At 44.7% G+C, this 25,745-nt stretch overlaps 1 long non-coding RNA gene across 1 annotated transcript; it reads right to left on the minus strand.

Annotated features, from left to right (window-relative positions):
• Positions 1-4,489: 4,489 nt before the first annotated feature.
• Positions 4,490-24,183, minus strand: LOC130357625 (uncharacterized). Its single transcript, XR_008889199.1, has 3 exons — positions 24,095-24,183; positions 20,888-20,946; positions 4,490-4,652 (listed from the first exon to the last, which is right to left on the minus strand). It is a non-coding gene; the product is annotated as an uncharacterized LOC130357625 (long non-coding RNA).
• Between the last annotated feature and the right edge of the window lie 1,562 nt (positions 24,184-25,745).

A 25,745-nucleotide genomic window follows, 5' to 3' on the forward strand; every position in this document is an offset into this window, starting at 1 on the left:
TGCATGGCCGCTCGGTAGGCGGTCCTGTCAGCTTGTCTGCTATTGTTAATCTAAAGTATAGTGCAATGCTCTGCGTAGGGTTGTTCCAATATAACGTTTGCTGTATACAGTGTGGTGCAATGCTCTGCAAAGAATCGTTTCAAATATAACTTTTGCTGTGTGCTGCATTGCTCTGCGGGGTATACGGTGCCCTTGCAGTATACGGTACAGTGTAATGCTCTGCAAAGGGTCTCGTTACAATATAACAGTATAGTGCAGTGCTCTGCAGATTGTCTCGTTATAATATAGTATACATGACATATAGTTATGGTGCAGTGCTCTGCAGATGGTCTCGTTACAATATAGTATACATGACATATAGTTATGGTGCAATGCTCTGCAGATGGTCTCGTTACAAACAAACTTTTTACAGTGCAATGCTGCAGATGGGATGGGTTCAATGTAACATACTACATAGGGTATAGTGCAATGCTCTGCAGAGGGTCGTTACAGTTAGCATGTGCAGTGTGGTGCAGTGCTCTGCAAAGGGTCTCGTTGCAACACAGGGTGGCTTGTACTGTGTTTGGTGTGGTGCAATACTCTGCAGAGGATCTCGTTGCAGGGTAGCATATGCTGTGTGTGGTGATGCAGTGCTCTGCAGAGTGTCTTGTTTCAATATAGCATACGGTATACAGTCGGGTGCAATGCTCTGTAGAGATATAACATAGGCTACATCTGATTAAATCATAGTATACACAGTGTAATACTCGTTATTTACACGATCATGGTATCTATATGATTCATACGCTTGGTTTATAATGGGCATACACGCATTACTGGTGCACACGAGTAGAGCATCTTCACGGTTTGATAGATCATACATTACCGGTGCTGTTCCACGTGTCCATGTGTCCGTGTGTTCCTCCGTGTGTTTTGTTCCTGGTTTTGTCAGGTAAGCGCCGTCTCGGCCCTGCTATGTTGTCTACATGTCACTGGCCGCCGTGCCAGCCGCTGTCCCCAAGGGGTCCCTGCTCTGCTCACATCCCTCTCATTTCACTCCTAATTGTGCCCAGTTCTGTTGTGATCAGTGTCTCCCCCACTGCGGGCTTTACTCGCTTGCAGCAGCAGGGGGGCACGCTACGTGTCAAGTCAGGACGGGGGGGAGGGGGGCTCCGGGGATGGGTGCGGGTACTCACAGGGCCTCGTGCTTGGTTTCCCACGTACCTCTTGGTGTGCTCCGCTTCGCAGTGTGTCGCGCCGCCGGTTAAGGAGCGGCCGGCGCGGCATAGCTGTGTAGAGGGGACGCCGTTCGGGGTGTGTCTACACCCGGCGGTCGCGTCCCTTGCAGGGGAGGCGGTTCTTTACAGCCGGTTTTCTCTGGGGCGTAGTTTTAGGGGAGGGCAGGCAGCGGCTTGCGCCGCTTAGTGTGAGCTGGGGCGCTGCCGATGTTGCTGTGCTGTAAAAAAATTAAATAAAAATTCCCTCTCAGGGCATTCTGCTGCAGTGTCTGCTGGTCCTGCACTGCTGCACGGTGCAGTGCAGCAGGCTGGGGGTCATTTTCACCTGCCAATTAACCCCTTTTCTGCCCAAATCACCTGTCTGGACGCTCCTGGCTCAGCTGGCACCAACTCGGTGCTTCCTCAGAGCCACGGTGGTCGCCCCAGGGGTTAATAGGCCTGGGGGGGCAGGCATGTGGTGTACGGTCGTTCAGTATTATTCACATTTATTTGCTTGTTATATCCCAGTTACTTCGTGTCAACTCCTGCTTACCTCGGATACACAGAAGGTGTGTAGTGTAATGGTTACTCTGTGTGTAGTGCACTCGCTGGGTGGGTAGTTCAGTACAGGTAGCTCCTGGCCTGAACCTAGCTCCGCAATTTGGTAGTGCTTGCTGGTTTAAAAAAAAAAAAAAAAAAAATTATAAAAAAAAAAAAGGAAAAATAGATAAAACAAAAAAAGATAAAGAAATAAGAAAAATATAAAAAAAGAAGAAAAATGATTTTCTACAATTTTTTTAAAGAAAATTAAAAAAGGCATGGCCAATTGTTACTGACACGTCTTCAGAGCAATACCACGCTATCATGTGACTGTCTACCGACACGTTTGCAGGTTAATCTAGGGTCCAGGCATGGCCGATTGTTACTGACACGTCTTCAGAGCAATACCACGCTATCATGCGACTGTCTACCGACACGTCTGCAGGTTAAATCTAGGGTCCAGGCATGGCCGATTGTTACTGACACGTCTTCAGAGCAATACCACGCTATCATGCGACAGTCTACCGACTCATCTGCAGGTTAATCTAGGGTCCAGGCATGGCCGATTGTTACTGACAAGTCTTCAAAGCAAAACCACGCTATCACCGACTACTGACATGTCTTCAGAGAGGTCTAGGCATGTTTCATAGTTAGTTTACTGACGTGGTGGGGAGGTAATATGACACATTTCAGATCGCATACAATCTCACTATGACATTTCACACTTACGTATTTGAAAAAAAATAATAATGGTTTACAAAGACCGGTTACGTTTACAGGCACGATGATTTCACAAAGACCTGTCATGTCTACAGGTTTGATGGTTTCGCGGGGACCTGTGACAGGTTCAGGCACGATGGTGTCACAAAGACCTGTCAGGTCTACAGGCATGATGGTGCACCTAAACACTGGTCACGTCTGCAGGTACGTTGCTCACGCAGGTTGATCACTCCCAAGTCCAGTTGGGTTAGTACATTGGCTAGTTAGGTATGTCTGTTGTTACAGTCTCAATCAGGTAAGGTGCCTTTGTGAACCTTGTCAGGCGACATGACCCACACGGTCTATCAGGTAGATAGGTATTTCTTGTCATTTACCTGTCAGTTTAGTTTTTGCCTCTTAAATAGCAGGGGATTGGTGCTTGTCAGACCTGCCATGTAGTTAGCCTTTTCGTGTCCATTTGAAGTAATGTCACAAGTAGGGATGGTAATAGGTAGAGTTCAGTTAGTATATTTGGCAGGGCATGTTATCATTCTCAGGTCGTTACTTTAAAGATGGACGTTACTACCACAGTTTCCAAGGTACGGTTACCACCTCTAGTAGCCACTAGTTGGTCGAGGCTACTTTTTCTGCACACAAGGAATAGTCTACTTCGGGTATGTGAAGATTAATGCTGGGTGTAGGATGTGTTATTTCAGGAATTGTATTTATCCTAGCATGGTTGCTTTTTGCCCTCTATAGGCGTGTTATGGCACAACTCAGACCGCTATGCTAGGGTAAGATCTTGTATAGGTATGTAGGCAATCTTTCTTGTCACTAGTACATGTATGGAGCCTGAGCACAAGTATTAAGCCCGCAGGGCTGTATTTGTGCGAGGGGCAGAAGTAATTAATTGCTCCTTGCATTTTCAGGTGGGGCTTATTGGGAACAGGCGGGGGCGTGTGTATATAACTTCCCCCTCTCCTACAGGGGCGGACCACGTGTCGTTTGTGGAACCCTCCCAACCCTCCCTTATTTTATTCCTTCACTATAGGGCATGCCTTCTATAGGCGTGCCCTCATTGCACGGTTATGGCACAGCTTAGACCACTATGCTAGGGTAAGATCTTGTAGGCAATCTTTCCTGTCACTAGTACATGTATGGAGCCTGAGCACAAATGCCATTATTTGTGAGTGCAAAAGATTTTATGTAGGGAGTACTATCAGGCCGGTCAACATCAGGTTTCGTGAACACATAAAATCGGTCAGTACAGGTAAAGGGTCTTCACGGTTAATAAACCATATTAAAAATTCACATAATGGCAACACTAAAAAACTTATGTTCATCGGTATACAGAAGCTAGATCTAATAGAAGGATGTGACAACATTAAAAGACAAAGACTACGTGAATTGGAAGCCAGATGGATATTGCGCAATCAAGCGCAAGAAAAAGCAGGTCTTAATGATAGAATAGACATGAGAGTTTTCCTATAACATTGCGTAAGTAAGAAAGTAAGTAGAAGATAATAGTACTTTTAAAGTAGTATGTAATGCACATGACACTTTTTAGTAATGAAATCGCATTTAAATGGTAGAACTGCACTTTATTGTTTCTACTTGTAAACTAATTTCCACTCACCTGTGTTTCCACGTCACTAGAAGGGGAGTGTACTTAAAGGGGTTATCCAGGAAAAATATCTTTTAAAATATTTTTTAAATATCAACTGGCTTCAGAAAGTTAAACAGATTTGTAAATTACTTATATTAAAAAATCTTAATCCTTTCAGTACTTATGAGCTTCTGAAGTTGAGCTGCTCTTTTCTAAGTGCTCTCTGATGACACGTGTCTCGAGAACCACCCAGTTTAGAAGAAAATCCCCATAGCAAACCTCTTCTAAACTGGGTGGTTCCCGAGACACGTGTCATCAGAGATCACTTAGAAAAGAACAGCTCAACTTCAGAAGCTCATAAGTACTGAAAGGATTAAGATTTTTTAATAGAAGTAATATACAAATCTGTTTAACTTTCTGGAGCCAGTTGATATATATATATAAAAAAAAGTTTTTTCCTGGATAACCCCTTTAAGAGAGGAGTGCACAGGTCCGGGGAAATGGTCCATTGAAGTTCCTTTTGGAAGGAAACAGCTGTCACCAGCAATCTCACACATTGGCGTTCTGAACTCACTGCGGCAAGATGCCAGCGTCCTGTTTTTGCACATGAGCTAAAGAAATAAAGAAGAATTTACACAGCATAAGGTGAGTGCCTTTGAACTTTTTTCTAATCACCATCAGCCCCCCATAGACCGCTATACTTAAACAGCGAGTAGTGCCTGCACTGACTTTCTCTATGATTAAGACTATATCAGGACAGGTTATCAGCTTCTAAACAATTTCATGGTTCCATTCACAGACATCGACATTCAGTGCTTCTAAATTGAACACATAGCTGTATGCTAACAACGCAAGGTAACTAAGAACAAACAAGTACAAAATTGGAAAATTCCTTGAAAATATTGTATTCTTGAGGTGAACTGTGTACAATGACTCATAGATTTATGGCAGTTCCCTTGTAACTGGTTTTCCTAGCACAGAATTTATTCAGACTCTTGGCATTTTGTCAGGAGCATCTGGTCATTTGTGGACTCATAATTCTGTCCAGGAATATGGTGCAGATTCTTCTTGAAAGAAGAATTCTGTAGACTTTATAATTCACTCTATACATCAGATCAGAACATTGCCTTAATACTCACAATTTCTGTGGACAACAGTAAGGACTGTGTTATACAGCCCTACCCGTGCCCAATGCAATCACTGATCTCACTCATTTAACAAACATATTACTTAGTCATTGGGTGTCCCTTTACTTCTTTCACTTGTCGGTTGCACATCCCATATTACATAGGGCAATGTACGACCAACAAAACAGGACTTTTTGCAGGGTAAATCCATGCACCAGCAGACAAATGACTTGATACCTGTGCCAATTGTTGGACTGTTTGGCCCATAATTAAAGGGTTGGGGCACGGGCCGAGCTTCCTGACATCACTGCTGCTTCTTCTCTGCTGGACTCTGCTGCGAGCAGGCTTGGAGAAACAGCAGTGGTGATGCTAAGAAGTTCCGCCTGTGCCCCAAGCCTGCCACCCGAATGGAAGGAATGGAGGAACATAGCAGGAGAACGGGACCATGGATCCGGGCAAGGCGTGTATGTCTCCCACATTACACGCCTGTACCAACAGGTTAATGCGGTGACACTAATGACAGTTTTCTTTTAATGTGGTATAGTCATCATGGGGTTATTCAGGGCTGAGCTCCTGTTAGGCATCAGTTACTGCTTCAGCCACTACATTCAGTGGTGGTTACATGGGTTGGTCTACAAATAATTGCACATTGATTGCTTTAAAGGGTACATACATGTATATGCTATGCAAACATACAATCCCTTCTGTGCAGTTACTGAGGTCAACTAGTTTTTAAAAATAAATGTTAGTTGCAGAATATACTGTATTGTGCTTAGCTATTTGACTTATATTAGAAGCGTTACTGTCATTAAAAAACAGCTTTTGACATGTCGATCAGACATGTGAAAAGTTGTTGATTGCACCGGGTCTCACTTTTGAGACACATCAAAATCATAAGCAGAGATGAGCCCATTTTAGAAAAATGCGATTTGGATGATTTGCCGAATTTTCGCAAAAAAAATTTGGTTCAGGTTGAATTTATTTGTGGCGAATCACTATTAAAAACAGCAATTTCTGGCCTGCAGAGAGCCTCAATAGGTGTGTAGAACAGTTTGCTTTCTCCTAACACACATAGGGAGTGTGATGTGTTAGTGAAATAATACTGTTATTCAGTATGACATGCAGATTACAGGCATCGCTATTAGAATCACTGCGGCAGAGCTTCTGGATGTGTCAGCAGGGAAAACATTTGGCATCAAAATTGAAGGGAATAAATAGATTTTTTTATGTAATTTTTCTTTAATTCAATTTGAATTTATTTACATTTTTTGAGTACCCATTCTGGTGAGCATCGAGCTGGTGGTTCGCCGTGAGGCGAGCTACCACCTGTTCCAGCCCGTGCCTCTCAATGCCTTGCCTCATGGCACAGCCTGGAGTTGGCATAAGCATGAGGAGAACATATAGTGATTGAATGACACAGCCTGGAGTTTGTGGCAGCATGAAGAGAACATATAGTGGCTGAATGACACAGCCTGTGGGTGGCAGAATCATGAGGAGAACATATAGTGGCTGAATGACACAGCATGGTGGTGGCGGGAGCATGAGCAGAACATATAGTGGCTAAATGGCACAGCCTGGAGTTGGCGGCAGCAGGAGTAGAACATATAGTGGCTGAATTACAACGCATGTAGGTGGCAGCAGCATGAGGAGACCATATAGTGTCTCAATGGCACAGCCTGGAGTTGGCAGCAGTATGAGGAGAACATATAGTGGCTGAATGGCAAAGCCTGGAGTTGGCGGCAGCATGAGTAGAACATATAGTGACTGAATGACACCGCCTGGAGTTTGCAACAGAATGAGGAGGAAATATAGTAGCTAAATGGCACAGCCTGGAGTTGGCGGCAGCATGAGTAGAACAAATAGTGGCTGAATGACACAGCATGGAGGTGGTGGCAGCATGAGGAGACCATATAGTGACTGGCACAGCCTGGAGCTGGTGGCAGCATGAGGAGAACATTTAGTGGCTGAATAAAACAGCCTGGAGTTTGCAGCAGCAGCATCAGGAGTCCTGAAAGTGACCCATTGACAGAGTGGTGCGGTGGGTGGCAATACCAGTATCCGGTGACAAAGGTTGGTGAAAATAGGTCTAATGCAGAGAAATGTTTCTAACTAGGGAGCATTGCCTTAAATCTGTTTGGCACTATCCATATTAATAAAGTGTTGGTGTGGCACCATGGTCAATCTACTCTGATGCATCAGGCATTGGCGAGTAGAAATCCTGGCTGATCCATGCCTGATTCATCTTCTCAAAGATCAGTCTCTCCACATTTTTCGCAGACAGGCGAGTTCTCCTTGGGGTGACTATGGCCCCCGCCGCACTAAACACCCGCTCTGATGGCACACTACGGGCCAGGCAGGACAGCATTTCCTGGGCAAACTCTGCTAGTTGCGTCCACAAATCAAGTTTGGCTGCCCAGAAGTCCAGCGGATCTTCAAGATGTTTTGGCATGGGCATGTCAAGGTATGCCACCACCTGCTGGTTCAGGTCTTGCTCCAGGTGTACCTGCTGCTGATGAGTTGCTTCACTATGCGGGTGAAGAAAGCTAATCATCAGCGACTGTAGACTCAGGCTGGTGCTGATGGAGCTGGTACTACTCCTGCCACCACACCTCTCTCCAGCAGCCATGGCAGTGGAAGGTGAGCACATAGGGCCCCCGAGTCAGACCTGCCAGATGATGGACTATGGCGCCGATAGGTATTGGCCAACTTACTACATAGGATGTCTCTGTAGCAGGTCAGTTTGTCCTCCATCTCAGTGGATGTAAAAAAAGGCACCCATTTTGTGGCGGTAGTGAGGGTCCAATAAAGTGGAGAGCGAGAAGTCATCCCGCTGCCGAATGGTGACAATTCTAGGCAAGAAAGTGAGCATGCATCATGCCATTTATGCAAGTGACTCAGAGAGACTCCCTGCCTCCATCTCCGCTGCATACTGCCACTGTGTGTCTGGGTTCTCTGTCTCGCCTTCCTCATAACCCTCTAGCTCCTCTGACTGCTCCTGCTCCTCCTCTCCTGTCAGATGACTGGAAAAAATGCCCGGTGTATAAGACGACCCCCGACTTTTGGGAACATTTTAAAAAGTCGTCTTATATGCTGGAAAATACGGTATAAAATTTAGCACTCAATAAAAGAAGTTTCCAATATGGTTTGTATGTTTGTATACAAAACTGCCAGGAGGGGTTCATTCACTAAGCCTTTACACTCCATGACTCCAGCTAGTCTGACATAAAGTAGCACTTCATATATCACTAGAGTTTTTGTCATTATTTGAATCTTACATAGAACAAAACCAGATAAATTTGCCTCATTTACAACATTAAAGACTGTAAAACTGGCTCCATTTATAAAATATTATATAAATGACCATGTAATACTTTCCATAGTAAAAACTTTAATTTTATGTTGTCACATTTGATACAAGTCTGTACAGTTGCATTCACTTCCAGGCTGTGAGGAGAGAGGTGTTGTTTGGTAACTATAAAACCAAGTATATCTAGCGATTGTTTGAGCTAGTGATTGTGTGTCTGTATACAAGAGTGTACAAGAGTATACGAGTAAGTATAAAAGTGAGGGACTTAAAATTTAAGGGACTTTAAATCCAGGAAGTTTAATTCAAAAGAAGAAGAATGTCCAGCGCACACACGTATAAAACTGAGCTGCTTTATTGCATAGTTGCCATGGGAAACATCAGACACTCAGGTAACGTGACGCGTTTCGGCCAGCAAGGCCTTAGTCATACACATGTTACAAGCACTTAGATCGTTTATATATGCAGGGTGGTAGTGTCTCGGACGGGGCTAAGCCCCGAATCATGTGACATCCCACCTGCACATATAATTACAAACAATGTTAAAACGTACGTATCAAATCTTTATTTCATCACATTTATAACAAAATTCATTATATAAAAGAATTAAGACATTGTTAAAATAAATCTTATGCACCAGTTGTATATGTATGACTAAGAGCGCTTGCAGCGCTTGAAACGCGTAACTTGTTCCTTCCTTGTCCTATGGATTAAACCCGATTTTATCTGCATTGAGCTGGATCCGATCTCTTTCATTTTCTCATTGGCTGGTGCCGTCCAGCGCCCGGATCCGTGCTCTACTGTTTGGGGCGGGGTGAGCTGGCTCTTACCTTGTCTGCCTTTCAGTTGTATATGTTTGGTTCAAAACCTAGAGAACCAGACTCCATCCTTTTAAGAATATATCAGACGGTGATACACAACTAGCACTAGGACCTGAAGAATTATGATGCTGTACTGAGAGAACGGTTATTTAACAGAGCAAGAGATGCAGTTTGTTAAATCTCATGACAGAAACAGATGCAAAAAAAAGGGGGTTATTTTAATCATTATTTTTTTGCACCTATGTAAATATGAAAAATATGAGAAAAAGGGGGGGGGGAGGAGAGATATTGAACAGGTGACTGGAAAACGTGAAGCAACTAAGACATGCATAGTAGTATTCGGATTATCATAGTGCCACGGTCATAACAACCCACTCATTTAATAGTGCAAGATCGTATCCAGTCTCCTGTTCAGACCTAGCGGTATCCTAGTCTAAAGGGTGAGAATCCAGTATATTTCACGATCCAACACCTTCTGTCTCAGGTTTCCACCTCTCAGTGGTTTGTCCACCCTCTCGATACCTTGTACCACCAGACTAGAGGTATTTCCACCATGTACCTCAGCACAATGCTTGCTGACCATTGATACGTGCCGTGCCTGAAAATGTGCAATATCTGATAGATGTTTTCGTACTCAAATTTTTAGTGGGTTTTATAGTGCAACCCACATATTGCACATTGCAGGCACGGCACGTAAACAAATAAACAACTCCAGCTGTGTTGCAATTGATGTATTGTCTGATGTTAAATAACTTATTGTTGCTAGTAGATGTAAATGACACTGAATTGTTCATGTAATTACAAGAAATACACTTTCTAGATCCACATTTGTATGTACCTTGGTAATTAAGCCAAGTAGAGGCTTTTTTCGGAGAGGTAGAGAAGAGGCTGGGGGATAAAGTCTGGCCCAAAGTTGGGGCTCTCCTGGATACACACCTAATGCCCCCCTTCAATGCCGTCCGAAACTCAGGATCTGTGTGTATAATCGGCATATTCTTTTTAATGATGTTGCTGATTGCTTTGAACTCAGTACTGTATTGAGTAGAAAAGACCACAGGTGAACTAAGGCTATGGATTTTCTTGCTATGTGTATTTTCTTTTATTAGATCACAATGACCCTTTTTAGTAGCAATATTGTGCGCCTTTTTAATAGTCCATTCAGGGTAGCCGCGTTGCTTGAGTCTGTTGCTAATAGCAACCACTTCGTTCGAAAAATCCTCATCGAGCGAGCAATTGCGGCGTGCCCTGATCATTTCTCCTGTGGGTAAGTTCTCGATTACATGTGAGGGGTGACAGGAACCGGCATGCAGAATGGAATTTACTGCAGTAGATTTTCTAAATGTGCATGTAATGATATTGCCGGTATCGCTGTCACCTCGCAAAGTAAGATCCAAAAAATTAACCACACTACTCCCCAGGCCGATTGTAAAATGGAGGTTAAGCTCATTTGAGTTCATGAACTCTTCAAACCCCTGTATGACCGCCACATCGGACCCCCAGATAAACAGGAGGTCATCGATGTAGCGGCCATACCACAACAAACCAGGGGAGAAGGGGTTAGTGGGGGCGAAGAGAATCCCCCTCTCCCACCAACACATATAAATGTTAGCGAGAGAGGGGGAGAACTTCGCCCCCATAGACGCTCCTGTCACCTGCAGAAAGAACTTAGAATCAAACATAAAGAAATTGCGACCAAGGAAATATTCAACGGCCAAAATTATAAATTCACGTAAGTTGACTGGATATTGAGAATAAGTGTTTAGAAACCATGTAAGTGCACTGATGGCTAATCTATGTGGAATGACCGAGTACAGAGAGGTCACATCAGCTGTGATCCATCTGCACTCAGGTCGCCACTGTATAGAATTCATCATGCTTAAGAGATGTTTAGTATCCTTAATATGGCCAGGTATCATGGGTATAAGGGGCTGTAACAGAGAATCAACCCATTCACATAATCTTTCGTTCAATGACGAGATGCCTGCCACAATGGGCCTAAGCGGGGGAGGAAAAGTGTCCTTGTGCACCTTGGGGAGGGAGTGGAATATAGGTATGACCGGATCCTGAATAATAATGTAATCTGCAATCTTTTCAGTCATACATCCACTCTCGACCCCAAGGCGCACAAGAGACATAAGGTGATTTTTGAATTGGGCTGTGGGATTACTGGACAGGGGTCTGTATGTATCAATATCTTCCAACATTCGCATGTTCAATTTATGATACAGACCACTGTCCAGAATCACCACAGCCCCCCCCCTAATCGGCCTGCCTAATCACAATCTGGTCTAATTTGTGTAGTTCAGTTAAAGCCAGACGTTCTTGTGCGGTTAGGTTGTGGTGGATGTTTTTGTTATCAGACAGAACCAAAAGTATCTCACGCTCCACGGACTCCTGGAACAAGTCCAATACCGGGGAGCATGAGGCAATGGGGTAGAAGCCAGGGTTGGAGGTATGGAATTCAGGAACCCTATATTCGGAATTACCATCATATAACTCCTGTAGCTGCGTACTGACTACTAGATCCCTGAACTCCGACCCACATACACCTGTTGGAATGTAAGTATAATCAACACCCTCATGCAAAGCTTGTTGCTGCAAATCATTTATCGATGGTGTAGAGACATCCAACACATTATCGTAAATACAATTACTCTCTATGCATGAAAAGTGTTTACGTATAGTAATATTTCTAACAAAACGATTCACGTCCAGCATAGTTTGGAAAAGTCCAATCTGTGGGTAGGTGAAAATGATAGTCCCCGAGAAAGCAAAGATAACTGAGTCTGAGTAATAACGGTAGCTGATAAATTGAATATAGGGATACAGGTTACCTCTTGTTCTGGCGTGTGAGTCTTTTTTCCGGTGCGGTGTTTCCTCCCCGCACGTCGTTTTTTGACTGCTGTTTATTCTGCACTCTGGGGTTTCTGGGAGTCAGCAGGGGTGAAGATGCGGCATTCGGAATCGTGGAATGGAGGTTGGTATCACATTCGCCCGAATCCAATTCACTGGCTTCAGGAGAAGAAAAGCTGACCCTGGAGTCCTTTCTTTCAGGGCGCTTGCCTTTCTTACCCCGGTTGTATCTCCTCTTCTTTAATATAGACTTGGGGGTTTGTGTGCCAGGTTCCTGATTAGGCCATAGAAAAACGGACTGGGTCTGGTAATCCTCCAAATCGCGTAAGAATTTTTGTTGTTTGGTCTCCACAATTATGGTCTCTAACTTTGAGATGTTGTCTGTTATTTGTTCTTCCAAATTTTTATAGTTTGGAGTGTCTTTATACTGTTCCAACGATGTACGTATTGTGGAGATTTTTTCATTCACCTCAGTTAGGGCTTTTTCTTCATATTGGATGATTAAATTCATAAATCTCTGTGAAGAATCGGCCAGTAAAAACTCCCAGTCCGCCTTAAACTCTGGTGAGAAAATGGTCGTAGGAAATTTCCTGAGGCGTAAGCCTCGTGGGATCATAGATTGTCCAGTATACTTCTTTAGTGTGGACATATCCCACCAAATCTTTGTTTCCTTGACCATGGCGTTCTCCAGTTCTCGCATCATAATCTTTAGATCCAAAGAGTCCTAGGTGATGTTATCCTTGGCATTAAACATATATTGTATGCGCTCTTCTCGTGTGATGCTCTTGCCTGAGTTTAATTGAAATATTTGATTTTTTTTTTTTTATACTGTTAATACTTGCAAACCCCAAATCTAGTATGGCCTCCATGTTGGAAAATGCAGTCCAGTGCACAACTTGCGCAATGTATGTAATCCTTGAACAGCAGTTTGAGGGTACATATTGTTGTGCAAGATGTTTGCGAGTTGCTCATTTGGAAGCCCAGATCCTGGATCTAGAAAAGCGACTGGCAACACTGAGAAGCATTGACAACTAGGAGAGGAGTCTCCTGCTCACTGAGCAAGTACTCTATGGGGTAGAGATGGGGGAGGATAGTGGGACGGAGGTGCAGGACAGTCAGGCAGCTAGCTGGGTTACAGTTAGAAAACGGGGTAGAGGTAAAAGTGTCAGGGAGGCTTGTCCTGAACTGGCATACCCCAATATGTTTGCCCAGTTGGCAGATGAGGGGGATGCCATTTTAGAGCTAGCAGTACTGCAGCAAGATACTGCCTCTGATCACCAGGGGGGGTGTCTGCTCCAGTAAGGAGGGAGGGAGGAGTGCAGGGCAGGCCAGACAGGTACTGGGGGACTCTATTATTAGGGAGACAGACAGTGCGATCTGTCACAAAGACCGGGATAGCCGAACAGTTTCAGGGATTTCAGGGACTTAGGCTACAAGCTGAAGGCAAGGACCTCCAAGGTAACATTTTCTGAAATATTATCTATACCACGAGCCCCACTAGAGAGGCAGCGGGAGATCAGGGAGGTAAACAAGTGGCTCAGAAGCTGGTGTAGGAAGGAGGGGTTTGGGTTCATGGGGCTCTACCGTAGGGATGGGCTGCACCTCAATGGGGAGGGTGCAGCTATGCTTGGGGGAGAAGAAGGCTAGAAGGGTAGAGGAGTGTTTAAACTAGGGACTGGGGGGTGTTACGCCTAGCGCTCCGGGTCCCCGCTCCTCCCCGGAGCGCTCACGGCGTCTTTCTCCCTGCAGCGCTCCGGTCGGTCCCGCTGACCGGGAGCGCCGCACTGTCATGGCCGTTGGGGATGCGATTCGCACAGCGGGACGCGCCCGCTCGCGAATCGCATCCCAGGTCACTTACCCGTCCCGGTCCCCTGCTGTCTTGTGCTGGCGCGCGCGGCTCCGCTCTCTAGGGCGCGCGCGCGCCAGCTCTCTGAGACTTAAAGGGCCAGTGCACCAATGATTGGTGCCTGGCCCAATTAGCTTAATTGGCTCCCACCTGTTCCCTGGCTATATCTAGTCTCCTCCCTTGCACTCCCTTGCCGGATCTTGTTGCCTTGTGCCAGTGAAAGCGTTTAGTGTTGTCCAAAGCCTGTGTACCTGAACTTCTGCTACCCATCCTGACTACGAACCTTGCCGCCTGCCCCCGACCTTCTGCTACGTCTGACCTTGCCTCTGCCTAGTCCTTCTGTTCCACGCCTTCTCAGCAGTCAGCGAGGTAGAGCCGTTGCTAGTGGATACGACCTGGTTGCTACTGCCGCAGCAAGACCATCCCGCTTTGCGGCGGGCTCTGGTGAAAACCAGTAGCCTCTTAGAACCGGTCCACTAGCACGGTCCACGCCAATCCCTCGCTGACACAGAGGATCCACTACCTGGAAGCCGAATCGTGACAGTAGATCCGGCCATGGATCCCGCTGAGGTGCCCCTGCCAAGTCTCGCTGACCTTACCACGGTGGTCGCTCAGCAATCGCAGCAGATTGCCCAACAAGGACAGCAGCTGTCGCAGTTGACCGCCACGTTACAGCAACTTCTGCCCCTGCTACAGCAGCAACCATCTCCTCCGCCAGCTCCTGCACCTCCTCCGCAGCGAGTGGCCGCTCCTAGCCTCCGCTTGTCCCTGCCGGACAAATTTGATGGGGACTCCAGACTCTGCCGTGGATTTTTGTCTCAGTGTTCCCTGCATATGGAGATGATGTCGGACTTGTTTCCTTCAGAACGGTCTAAGGTGGCGTTCGTAGTAAGCCTTCTTTCAGGAAAGGCCTTGTCTTGGGCCACTCCGCTCTGGGACCGCAATGATCCTGCCACAGCCACAGTCCAGGCCTTCTTCACTGAACTCCGGAGTGTCTTCGAGGAGCCAGCCCGAGCTTCTTCTGCCGAGACTGCCCTGTTGAACCTGGTCCAGGGTAATTCTTCCGTTGGCGAGTATGCCGTACAATTCTGTACTCTTGCTTCAGAATTATCCTGGAATAACGAGGCTCTCTGCGCGACCTTTAAAAAAGGCCTATCCAGTCGCATCAAGGATGTGCTGGCCGCACGAGAGATTCCTGCCAATCTGCAAGAACTCATCCATCTAGCTACCCGCATTGACATGCGTTTTTCTGAGCGACACCAAGAGCTCCGCCAGGAAAAAGACTTAGATCTCTGGGCACCTCTCCCACAGTATCCGTTGCAATCTACGCCTGGGCCTCCCGCCGAGGAGGCCATGCAAGTGGATAAGTCTCGCCTGACCCAGGAAGAGAGGAATCGCCGCAGGGAAGAAAATCTCTGTCTTTACTGTGCCAGTACCGAGCATTTCTTGGTGGATTGCCCTATCCGTCCTCCACGCCTGGGGGACGCACGCACGCACCCAGCTCACGTGGGTGTGGCGTCTCTTGGTTCCAAGTCTGCTCCTCCACGTCTCACGGTACCCGTGCGGATTTCTTCTTCAGCCAGCTCCTCCCTCTCAGCCGTGGCCTGCTTGGACTCCGGTGCCTCAGGAAATTTTATTTTGGAGTCGTTTGTTAATAAATTCAGCATCCCGGTGACCCGTCTCGTCAAGCCGCTCTACATTTCCGCGGTCAACGGAGCCAGATTGGACTGCACCGTGCGTTACCGCACAGAGCCCCTCCTCATGTCTATTGGACCCCACCTTGAGAGGATTGAATTCTTCATTCTCCCCAACTGTACCTCTGAGGTTCTCCTCGGTCTGCCTTGGCTCCGGCTTCATTCCCCCACCATTGATTGGACCACCGGGGAGATCAGGAACTGGGACTCTGCCTGCCACAGGAAGTGCCTCTCCCCCCCTCCCAGTCCCGTCAGGCAAGCCTCTGTGCCACCCCATGGCCCCCGTCCTGGTGTCACACTGCCCCGTGCCAGGCCTCGCCCTCTGCCCTCCCTCCCCATTCCCACTCCTGCTGTACTGCCTGCCGTTGAGGAAACCCTCCATTCTTTCCCGGTGTCCTCATCCCAGGGGAGGCAGTTACTGGACAAAGAGAAGGGGAGACCTAAGGGGGGGGGTACTGTTACGCCTAGCGCTCCGGGTCCCCGCTCCTCCCCGGAGCGCTCACGGCGTCTTTCTCCCTGCAGCGCTCCGGTCGGTCCCGCTGACCGGGAGCGCCGCACTGTCATGGCCGTTGGGGATGCGATTCGCACAGCGGGACGCGCCCGCTCGCGAATCGCATCCCAGGTCACTTACCCGTCCCGGTCCCCTGCTGTCTTGTGCTGGCGCGCGCGGCTCCGCTCTCTAGGGCGCGCGCGCGCCAGCTCTCTGAGACTTAAAGGGCCAGTGCACCAATGATTGGTGCCTGGCCCAATTAGCTTAATTGGCTCCCACCTGTTCCCTGGCTATATCTAGTCTCCTCCCTTGCACTCCCTTGCCGGATCTTGTTGCCTTGTGCCAGTGAAAGCGTTTAGTGTTGTCCAAAGCCTGTGTACCTGAACTTCTGCTACCCATCCTGACTACGAACCTTGCCGCCTGCCCCCGACCTTCTGCTACGTCTGACCTTGCCTCTGCCTAGTCCTTCTGTTCCACGCCTTCTCAGCAGTCAGCGAGGTAGAGCCGTTGCTAGTGGATACGACCTGGTTGCTACTGCCGCAGCAAGACCATCCCGCTTTGCGGCGGGCTCTGGTGAAAACCAGTAGCCTCTTAGAACCGGTCCACTAGCACGGTCCACGCCAATCCCTCGCTGACACAGAGGATCCACTACCTGGAAGCCGAATCGTGACAGGGGGTAGGGAACCTACAACGTAGAGGGGGAAGATAGTGTAGATAGAGAGGGGGGACTTAGTAATATAATAGTTAATAGGGATAGGTTTCATAGGAAGAAAAATCATACACCATTGAATTGCATGATGACTAATGCCAGAAGTCTGTCCAATAAAACAGAAGAACTAGAGTGGTTGATGTCTGAAGAAAATTATGACACAGTAGGTATAACAGAGACTTGGTTGGACGATAGCTGTGACTGGGTGGTCAACAAATCCGGGTATATAGTCTATTCAGGTAGGACCGAACAAAACGGAAAGGGGGAGGAGTTTGTCTTTATGTGAAATCGAGTCTGAAGGCCACACTGCGGGAGGATATATGGGAGGAAAATGATGATGTGGAGTCATTATGGGTAGAAATATATGGAGATAAAAATAAAAGAATTCTGGAAGGGGTTTGTTATAAGCCACCAAACATAATGGAAGAGGCAGAAGATCAATTACTGAGGCAAATAAATAAATCAGCAAATCAGAATGTGGTGATAATAATGGGGGACTTTAACTATCCTGATACAAACTGGGAGACTGACAGCTGTGAATCTCATAAAGGAAACAGGTTTCTGACTATAGCTAAAGACAATTATCTGTCCCAAATGGTACAGGGCCCGACCAGAGGGGGGCACCCTACTAGACTTAATATTAACCAACAGATCTGATAGAGTAATTGATGTGCAAGTAGAAGGATACCTAGGAAATAGTGATCATAATATAATACATTATAACTTGTTCTTCAATAAGGGAATCTCTCGAGGTGCCACAAAAACAATGAACTTTAGGAAAGCAAAGTTCAATCAACTCAGAGAAGCCCTTAACAATACAGTGGTCCCTCAACATACGATGGTAATTCGTTCCAAACGACCCATCGTTTGTCGAATCCATTGTATGTTGAGGGATTCGTACAATGTAAAGTATAGGAAGTTATACTCACCTGTCCCCGCCGCTCCGGACCGCGTCCTCCCCGCTCCCGATGCTGTCCCAGGGGCTCCCGATGCTGTCCCGCTGCTCCGGCGTCTTCTTCGGGATCCTCCGGCTTTTCCCGCACCTTCTCCGGTGTCCGGGCCTTGCTTTCTGGTGACATTATTACGTTGCGGCGCCAGGACGGAGTGTGCAGCGACGTAATAACGACGCCGGAAAGCAAGGCCCGGACCCCGGAGAAGATGCAGAAAACGCCGGAGGATAGCGAAGTGGACCCGGAGCAGCTGGGATAGGTAAGTGAACCTGTCCGGGATGCTTAAACTGCTATCAGACAGCAGCTTAAGCATTTTGCGCTGTCGGATAGCAGTTAATGCGATGGCCCCGACATATAAAAGCATCGTATGTCGATGCTGACATCGACATGCGATGGCCTCTGAGAGGCCATCGTATGTCCATTTGATCATATGTCGGGGCCATCGCATGTCGGGGGGTTACTGTATAAAATGGGATAATGTCCTCAAAAATATGAATACTGACACCAAATGGGAGACTTTTAGGAATATCTTAAATTCTCACTGTAAGATGTATATACCCAATGGGAATAATGGGTCAGAAATGAAAGAAAACCAATATGGATGAATAAAAATGTTAAGGGGTCAATAAATGACAAAACTACTAAAACAGGATGGCAGTGAAGAAGCATGAAAAAGCAATAGAGAAAAAGTTAAAATATGTAAAATACAGATAAAAGCCGCAAAAATAGAGACAGAAAGACTCATTGCCAAAAAGAGTAAAACTAACCCCAAAATGTTCTTTAACTATATAAATAGCAAAAAGGCCAAAAATGAAAGTGTAGGCCCTTTAAAAAATTATGAGGAAGAAATTATAGACGGGCATCAGGAAAAAGCAAATATACTAAACAAATTCTTCTCCACTGTATTCACCGAGGAAAATGAAATGCCAGGTGAAATACAGTGTGATAAGGTAAAATCCCCAGTACAGGTCACCTGTCCAACCCAGGAAGAAGTACAGTGCCGCCTACAAAAAATCAAAATAGACAAATCACCAGGTCCAGATGACATTCACCCCCGAGTTCTATAGGAATTAAGTAATGTAATAGACAGACCACTATTTTTAATATTCAGGGACTCTATATTAACAGGGACTGTTCCCCAGGACTGGCACATGGCAAATGTGGTGCCAATATTTAAAAAGGGGACAAAAGGTAACCCTGGGAATTACAGACCTGTTAGTTTAACCTCCGTTGCATGTAAATTGTTTCAGGGTTTTCTAAGAGATGCTATTTTGGAGTATATTGATAAAAATAAATGTATGACACCATATCAGCATGGCTTTATGAGGGATCAGTCCTGTCAAACTAACCTGATCAGCTTTTATGAGGAGGTGAGCTACAGACTGGACCAGGGGCAATCGCTGGATGTCGTATATCTGGATATCTGGATTTTTCCAAAGCATTTGATACGGTGCCACATAAAAGATTGATGCATAAAATGAAAAGGATTGGGCTGGGGGAGCATGTGTGTAAGTGGGTAAGTAACTGGCTCAGCGATAAGAAACAGAGGGTGGTTATTAATGGTACTTATTCTTATTGGGTGACTGTTACTAATGGGGTACCACAGGGGTCAGTCTTGGGTCCTGTTCTATTTAATATATTTATTAATGACCTTGTAGAGGGGTTGAATAGTAAAGTAGCAATCTTTACAGATGATACTAAACTCTGTAAAGCGGTAAACACAATAGAGGACAATGCACTGTTGCAAATGGATCTGGATAGTTTGGGTGTTTGGGCTGAGAAGTGGCAGATGAGGTTTAACACTGATAAATGTAAGGTAATGCACATGGGGAGGAAAAATCTGGGACAGGGTTTTATATTAAATGGGAGCACACTTGGGACGACTGACGTGGAAAAGGACTTAGGGGTCTTAGTTAATAGTAAACTTAGCTGTAGTGATCAGTGTTGGGCAGCTGCTGCCAAGGCAAATAAAATCATGGGGTGCATCAATAGGGGCACAGATGCCCACGACAAGGAAATAATTCTACTGCTGTACAAATCACTAGTCAGACCACACATAGAATACTGTGGACAGTACTGGGCACCAGTGTACAAGAAAGATATAGTGGAGCTGGAGAGGGTTCAAAGACGGGCAACCAGAGTAATACAGGGAATGGGAGGATTACAGTATCCAGAAAGATTATCAGAATTGGGGTTATTTAGTTTAGAAAAAAGAAGGCTTAGGGGTGACCTAATAACTATGTATAAATATATCAGGGGGCCGTACAGAGATCTCTCCCATGATCTATTATGCTCAGGACTGTATCGATAACAAGGGGGCATCCTCTACGTTTAGAGGAAAGAAGGTTTCTACACCACCACAGATGTTTTTTTTTTTTACTGTGAGAGCAGAGAGACTGTGGAATTCTCTCCCGGAGGAGGTGGTCATGGTGAACTCTGTAAAAGAGTTCAAAGGGGTCTGGATGCATTTTTGGAGAATAATAACATTGATGGTTATGTATACTAGATATTTAGCCGTCTAGTATGAGGGTTTTTTGCCTTCCCCTGGATCAACTCAGTAGGGACTCATTAGGGATATAGGTTGAACTAGATGGACTCTGGTCTTTTTTCAACCTTATGAACCATGTTACTATGTTACAGTGCATTCTATAAAAATGTCTCAAACTGCTCTACTAACCAATGGCTTTTTCACATGCAATTGAAGGCTGGTTGTGGGTTCCAATTTAAGGAAATGACCGTGGACTATAAAGAGATTGCAATCAGGAGATTCAGCATAAAATTTACATGTGGAAATTCCACATGAAATCCGCTTTTAGCAGCTTCCGTTGATATCAATAAGATTCTGCTGCTCTGTTCACGTCGGAACTATCTCTATGGAACTTCCAATGAGGAATTGGATTGTGGTGGAAGATTGGACAGTGGATGAGGTAATTGCATCTACAATCACTCCCATCCGGTGAACTGCTTTGGGATCCCATTGCACAATGGTGGGGATAGTGCATGGCAAGGGCTGCCCAACTTTGCGGCAAAATTTATATCTACCCCTGCTTACCATCGCCTGTCAAACAGTGCCACTCTTCTCTCCAGGTGCCGATTCTGGATAATTTCAAGCTACAGTGGACAAAATAGATAACATTTACTTCAAAGAGAAATTCCCTTTAAACAGAAAAACAATGGGGCTCTTTTACTAAGAGTGGAGTGTAGTTTTCTTTGTGGGTTTTTGTTTCCGACAGGTATTTTTCCATGGTATGTATCTTGAATTTGGTGATGTTCCCTATGTTTTGCTCTATTTACACATGCTCTGACCTTTCAGAGCTAAAATCCACTACATTTTATGTGGAATCACTAGAAAATCTGTAGGTTTCTTTTGAAAATGTAGGTTTATTTTTGGGACACACCAATTTTCCCTGATGTCGTGTTAGTAGGGTTTTTTTTTTTTGGAAATCTGGTGCACAACACACAAATACCCTACAAAATCTACTCAAAAAGTCTTGGAGCCCGATGTTTTAATATGTAGTATTATATCAACTTGGCCAAGGTTTTAAAACCATATCTATCCTAAGTCAACAACACACACTGGCTCTGATTTACTATTGTAAACCTGACATGTATTGTCGGGTTGTGCACAAGATTCTGCACCAGAATTGAAAATAACCCGACCGACTCTCCATTTTACTTAGAAAACCCGAAAAAGGGATGTGGTCATTTGGGGGAAAGTGGGCGTGGCCACCAAAAAGGAGGCGTATCCCCAACATTTTCACACAAAAAACAACATATTTACTAAAGTTTCCACAGAAAATGTGGTGGATTTGAGCTGAGGAAACCCCCACAGATCAGAGCATGTGTAAAAAAGCAAAATGTAGGGAAAACTGTAAAATGTAGGGAAACATTAGTAAATACTGTGGAAAAAATATTGTAGGGAATGAAAACCCACAAAGAAAACTCTACTCCAGTAGTAAATCCGGGCCACTGTCTTTCCTTGTACCTTCTCTTACTGTTGTTGATGCCTATAGTTTAGACAACAATAAATATGTTGTTAGTTTGTCCCTGTATTGCTCATAAGATTTAAAAGCTTTCATTATCAGGATTCTTACTCTATGACCTTTGCTATGATGACTCCTAAATTCCATTCTTAACTTAAACTTGTCATTATAAATCTTGGTTATCCCAAGGGTTGAGACTTATGAGCAGATACTTAACCCCTTAAGGACTCAGGGTTTTTCCGTTTTTGCACTTTCGTTTTTTCCTCCTTACCTTTTAAAAATCATAACCCTTTCAATTTTCCACCTAAAAATCCATATTATGGCTTATTTTTTGCGTCGCCAATTCTACTTTGCAGTGACATTAGTCATTTTACCCAAAAATGCACGGCGAAACGGAAAAAAAAATCATTGTGCGACAAAATCGAAAAAAAAACGCCATTTTGTAACTTTTGGGGGCTTTTGTTTCTACGCAGTGCATATTTCGGTAAAAATTACACCTTATCTTTATTCTGTAGGTCCATACGGTTAAAATGATCCCCTACTTATATAGGTTTGATTTTGTCGCACTTCTGGAAAAAATCATAACTACATGCAGGAAAATTTATACGTTTAAAAATGTCATCTTCTGACCCCTATAACTTTTTTATTTTTCCACGTACGGGGCGGTATGAGGACTCATTTTTTGCGCCGTGATCTGAAGTTTTTATCGGTATGATTTTTGTTTTGATCGGACTTTTTGATCACTTTTTATTCATTTTTTAATGATATAAAAAGTGACCAAAATACGCTTTTTAGGACTTTGGAATTTTTTTGCGCGTACGCCATTGACCGTACGGCTTAATTAATGATATATTTTTATAGTTCGGACATTTACGCACGTGGCGATACCACATATGTTTATTTTTTATTTTTTTTACACTGTTTTATTTTTTTTATGGGAAAAGGGGGGTGATTCAAACTTTTATTAGGGAAGGGGTTAAATGACCTTTATTAACACTTTTTTTTAACATTTTTTTTGCAGTGTTATAGGTCCCATAGGGACCTATAACACTGCACACACTGATCTCTAATGCTGATCACTGGCATGCATTAACACGCCTGTGATCAGCATTATCGGCGCTTGACTGCTCCTGCCTGGATCTCAGGCACGGAGCAGTCATTTGTCGATCGGACACCGGGGAGGCAGGTAAGAGCCCTCCCGGTGTCCGATCAGCTGTTCGGGACGCCGCGATTTCACCGCGGCGGTCCCGAACAGCCCGACTGAGCAGCCGGGTCACTTTCACTTTCACTTTAGAAGCGGCGGTCAGCTTTGACCGCCGCTTCTAAAGGGTTAATACCGCACATCGCCGCGATCGGCGATGTGTGGTATTAGCCGCGGGTCCCGGCCGTTGATTAGCGCCAGGACCGACGCGATATGATGCGGGATCGCGGCGCGATCCCGCTTCATATCGCGGGAGCCGGCGCAGGACGTAAATATACGTCCTGCGTCGTTAAGGGGTTAAAGGACATTCAGATAGATAACTCTGCTGGCTTCATTATTTAGCCCTATACAGCATGACAATCTAGTTATTATAGGTAACTAAAATATAAGATAAATCACATGATGATGTTCTAAAATAATAACTTAAAGTTATGTAACTTTCAGTTACGTTGTTCAATTTCCGACTGCAACGTTGATAAATACAATATTTTATGGATATATAATTTCCCTATAATTATATACATTTAAAGTATCAAGATGACATAATTCTAAATATAAAGAATTAGTAACCAATATAATTTCCCCAGATCACTACTGTAACTGGATTATCATGCAAACATTATAATGAAGATGCAGCTGAATGTTTGCTATGATATCATATATAATTACTGTGGAAATGCATATTCTTTTCCAGAACCGCAAGATTTAGTAATAAGGAAGGCTTTATTCTGGTAGAAGATAGAAAAAGGCCAAACAAACCAGAATGTATAATGGAAACTCCATCTAATTTCTGTATAATTGATACAATTTACTTTAAAATATGTCCTTATGATCATGTGTAAAACCAAATATTTATTTTACATGCCCTAAATGAAGAGTGGATTATATTTTATGAGTTCCTGTCTGAACTTCGAAGTACACAAAATTAACAGAAAACCACAGTGTTATAGTCTAGCTCCTAAAATGTATAATGAAACCTAAAAGTATGACCCATTGGATTACTTTGGCCTTTCTTAGATGTCCCATGGTATTCCAAGCAGCGAAAGTGAAAACCTCAAGCAATCTAATCACTCACTGCTATGTTGGCATCATCAATGGCTGCCTATCCTACAGTAGCAAGACACTATGGGGGAGATTTATCAAAACCTGCCCAGAGGAAAAGTTGCCCAGTTGCCCAGTCACCCATAGCAACCAATCAGATCGCTTCTTTCATTTTGCAGAGGCCTCGTTAAAAATGAAAGAAGTGAACTGATTGGTTGCTATGGGCAACTGGGCAATTTTTCCCTTGGACAGGTTTTGATAAATCTCCCCCTATGCGTAACCCTAGATAACGTACTGCTTCTCTGGTGGGTCTTCCTCTATTAAACAATTATATCTGACCTATAGACAGATTGTGTACGGTGATGGACATCTTGGGGGTTTTACAAACATTGCATTACATATATGGTCTGGCTTATCTCTACAATATAAAATATCATAAACTTTTAAAATGAAGATGTAGCCATGGTGATAACCCAACACAGTAATGTGTTGGGCTGAGATATCCTAACAAACCAGGAATCATGATAAGGCCAGTAACTGAGGAATAATGTTAAACCCCCTCCCATAGACTTGCATTGAGGGGGTGGGGCGTGGCATCATGAGGGGGCGGGGCTATGACATCACGAGCTTCCGGTGCTGGTTCCAGCGTTCGGAAGAGTTTGTTTCCAAATGCTGAGCGGACTACTCCTTTAAGGGACATTGCCTATGCACACTACCCTGATACTCTTGTCTTCAGTTTGCAGATCCCTACTGGTTCATCTGTACTTTGTAGGCGTTAAGTCCAGCCTATTCTGGATGCCACAAACCTAATGATTTTATACGGTTAAATTCACACCTTTTTGGGGGTTGTAAAGACATTTCAATCTTTTACACCCTGCTTCCTGTCAGGTTTGGATTGCAGGAAAGGGAGGATCTACCACTGCTTCAGGTACATCATTCCTAGTACAGCTTTTAGAGGGTGAAATTCTCTGTTCCTTTCTGCACCATGGACTTTATGGTAAATATGTAACCTGTCTAATGGACTCACACTTGCACACTATACACTGTTATCCTTTAAAAGTCAGACACTTGTATTTCACCAGCAAGACAGGATCCAAGAATTATCAATCTGCCTGAAACTAAAATGGTCTGATTTTGCCCATAACAACCAATCACAGATCAGTTCATTGAGATATTAAAGCTGAGCTGTGATTGGTTGTTATGGGAAAATCAGACAGTTTGTGTTTCAATAGTAGAAACTAAATGATGTTTCAGTTCAAATGCCCTTCCATTTGAAACCATCTTATAGATGTTGAAGCTGAGTTGAAGGGACAGAAATGCAAAAAAATAGAACAATGCAACTCAGCTTCCCACCCAATGTGAACATGTTCCAAGGGCAAAGTCGGCATGTTTCATCTGTAGAGCTCGTACTGAGTGGGTTGTCTCCTGTGGATACAGTAGAAAACTTGAAAAGAAAAGGGTGTCCAGCTCCCAAGAAGTGGTAGATTAAAACTTCACATTTAATGAGTCTGAATTAAAATATGGACAATACAATAAAAGAGGCAGTGAAACTCCAAAGCGTTTTGAGCTATTAATAGCACTTAGTCATGGCCATGTCCATATTTTAATTCAGACTTTTTAAATGTGAAGTTTTAATCTACCACTTCTTGGGAGCTGGACACCCTCTTCTTTTCTAGAAGGGACAA

Source organism: Hyla sarda, chromosome 2 (assembly GCF_029499605.1).
Source record: "Hyla sarda isolate aHylSar1 chromosome 2, aHylSar1.hap1, whole genome shotgun sequence".
NCBI classification, from domain to species: domain Eukaryota; kingdom Metazoa; phylum Chordata; class Amphibia; order Anura; family Hylidae; genus Hyla; species Hyla sarda.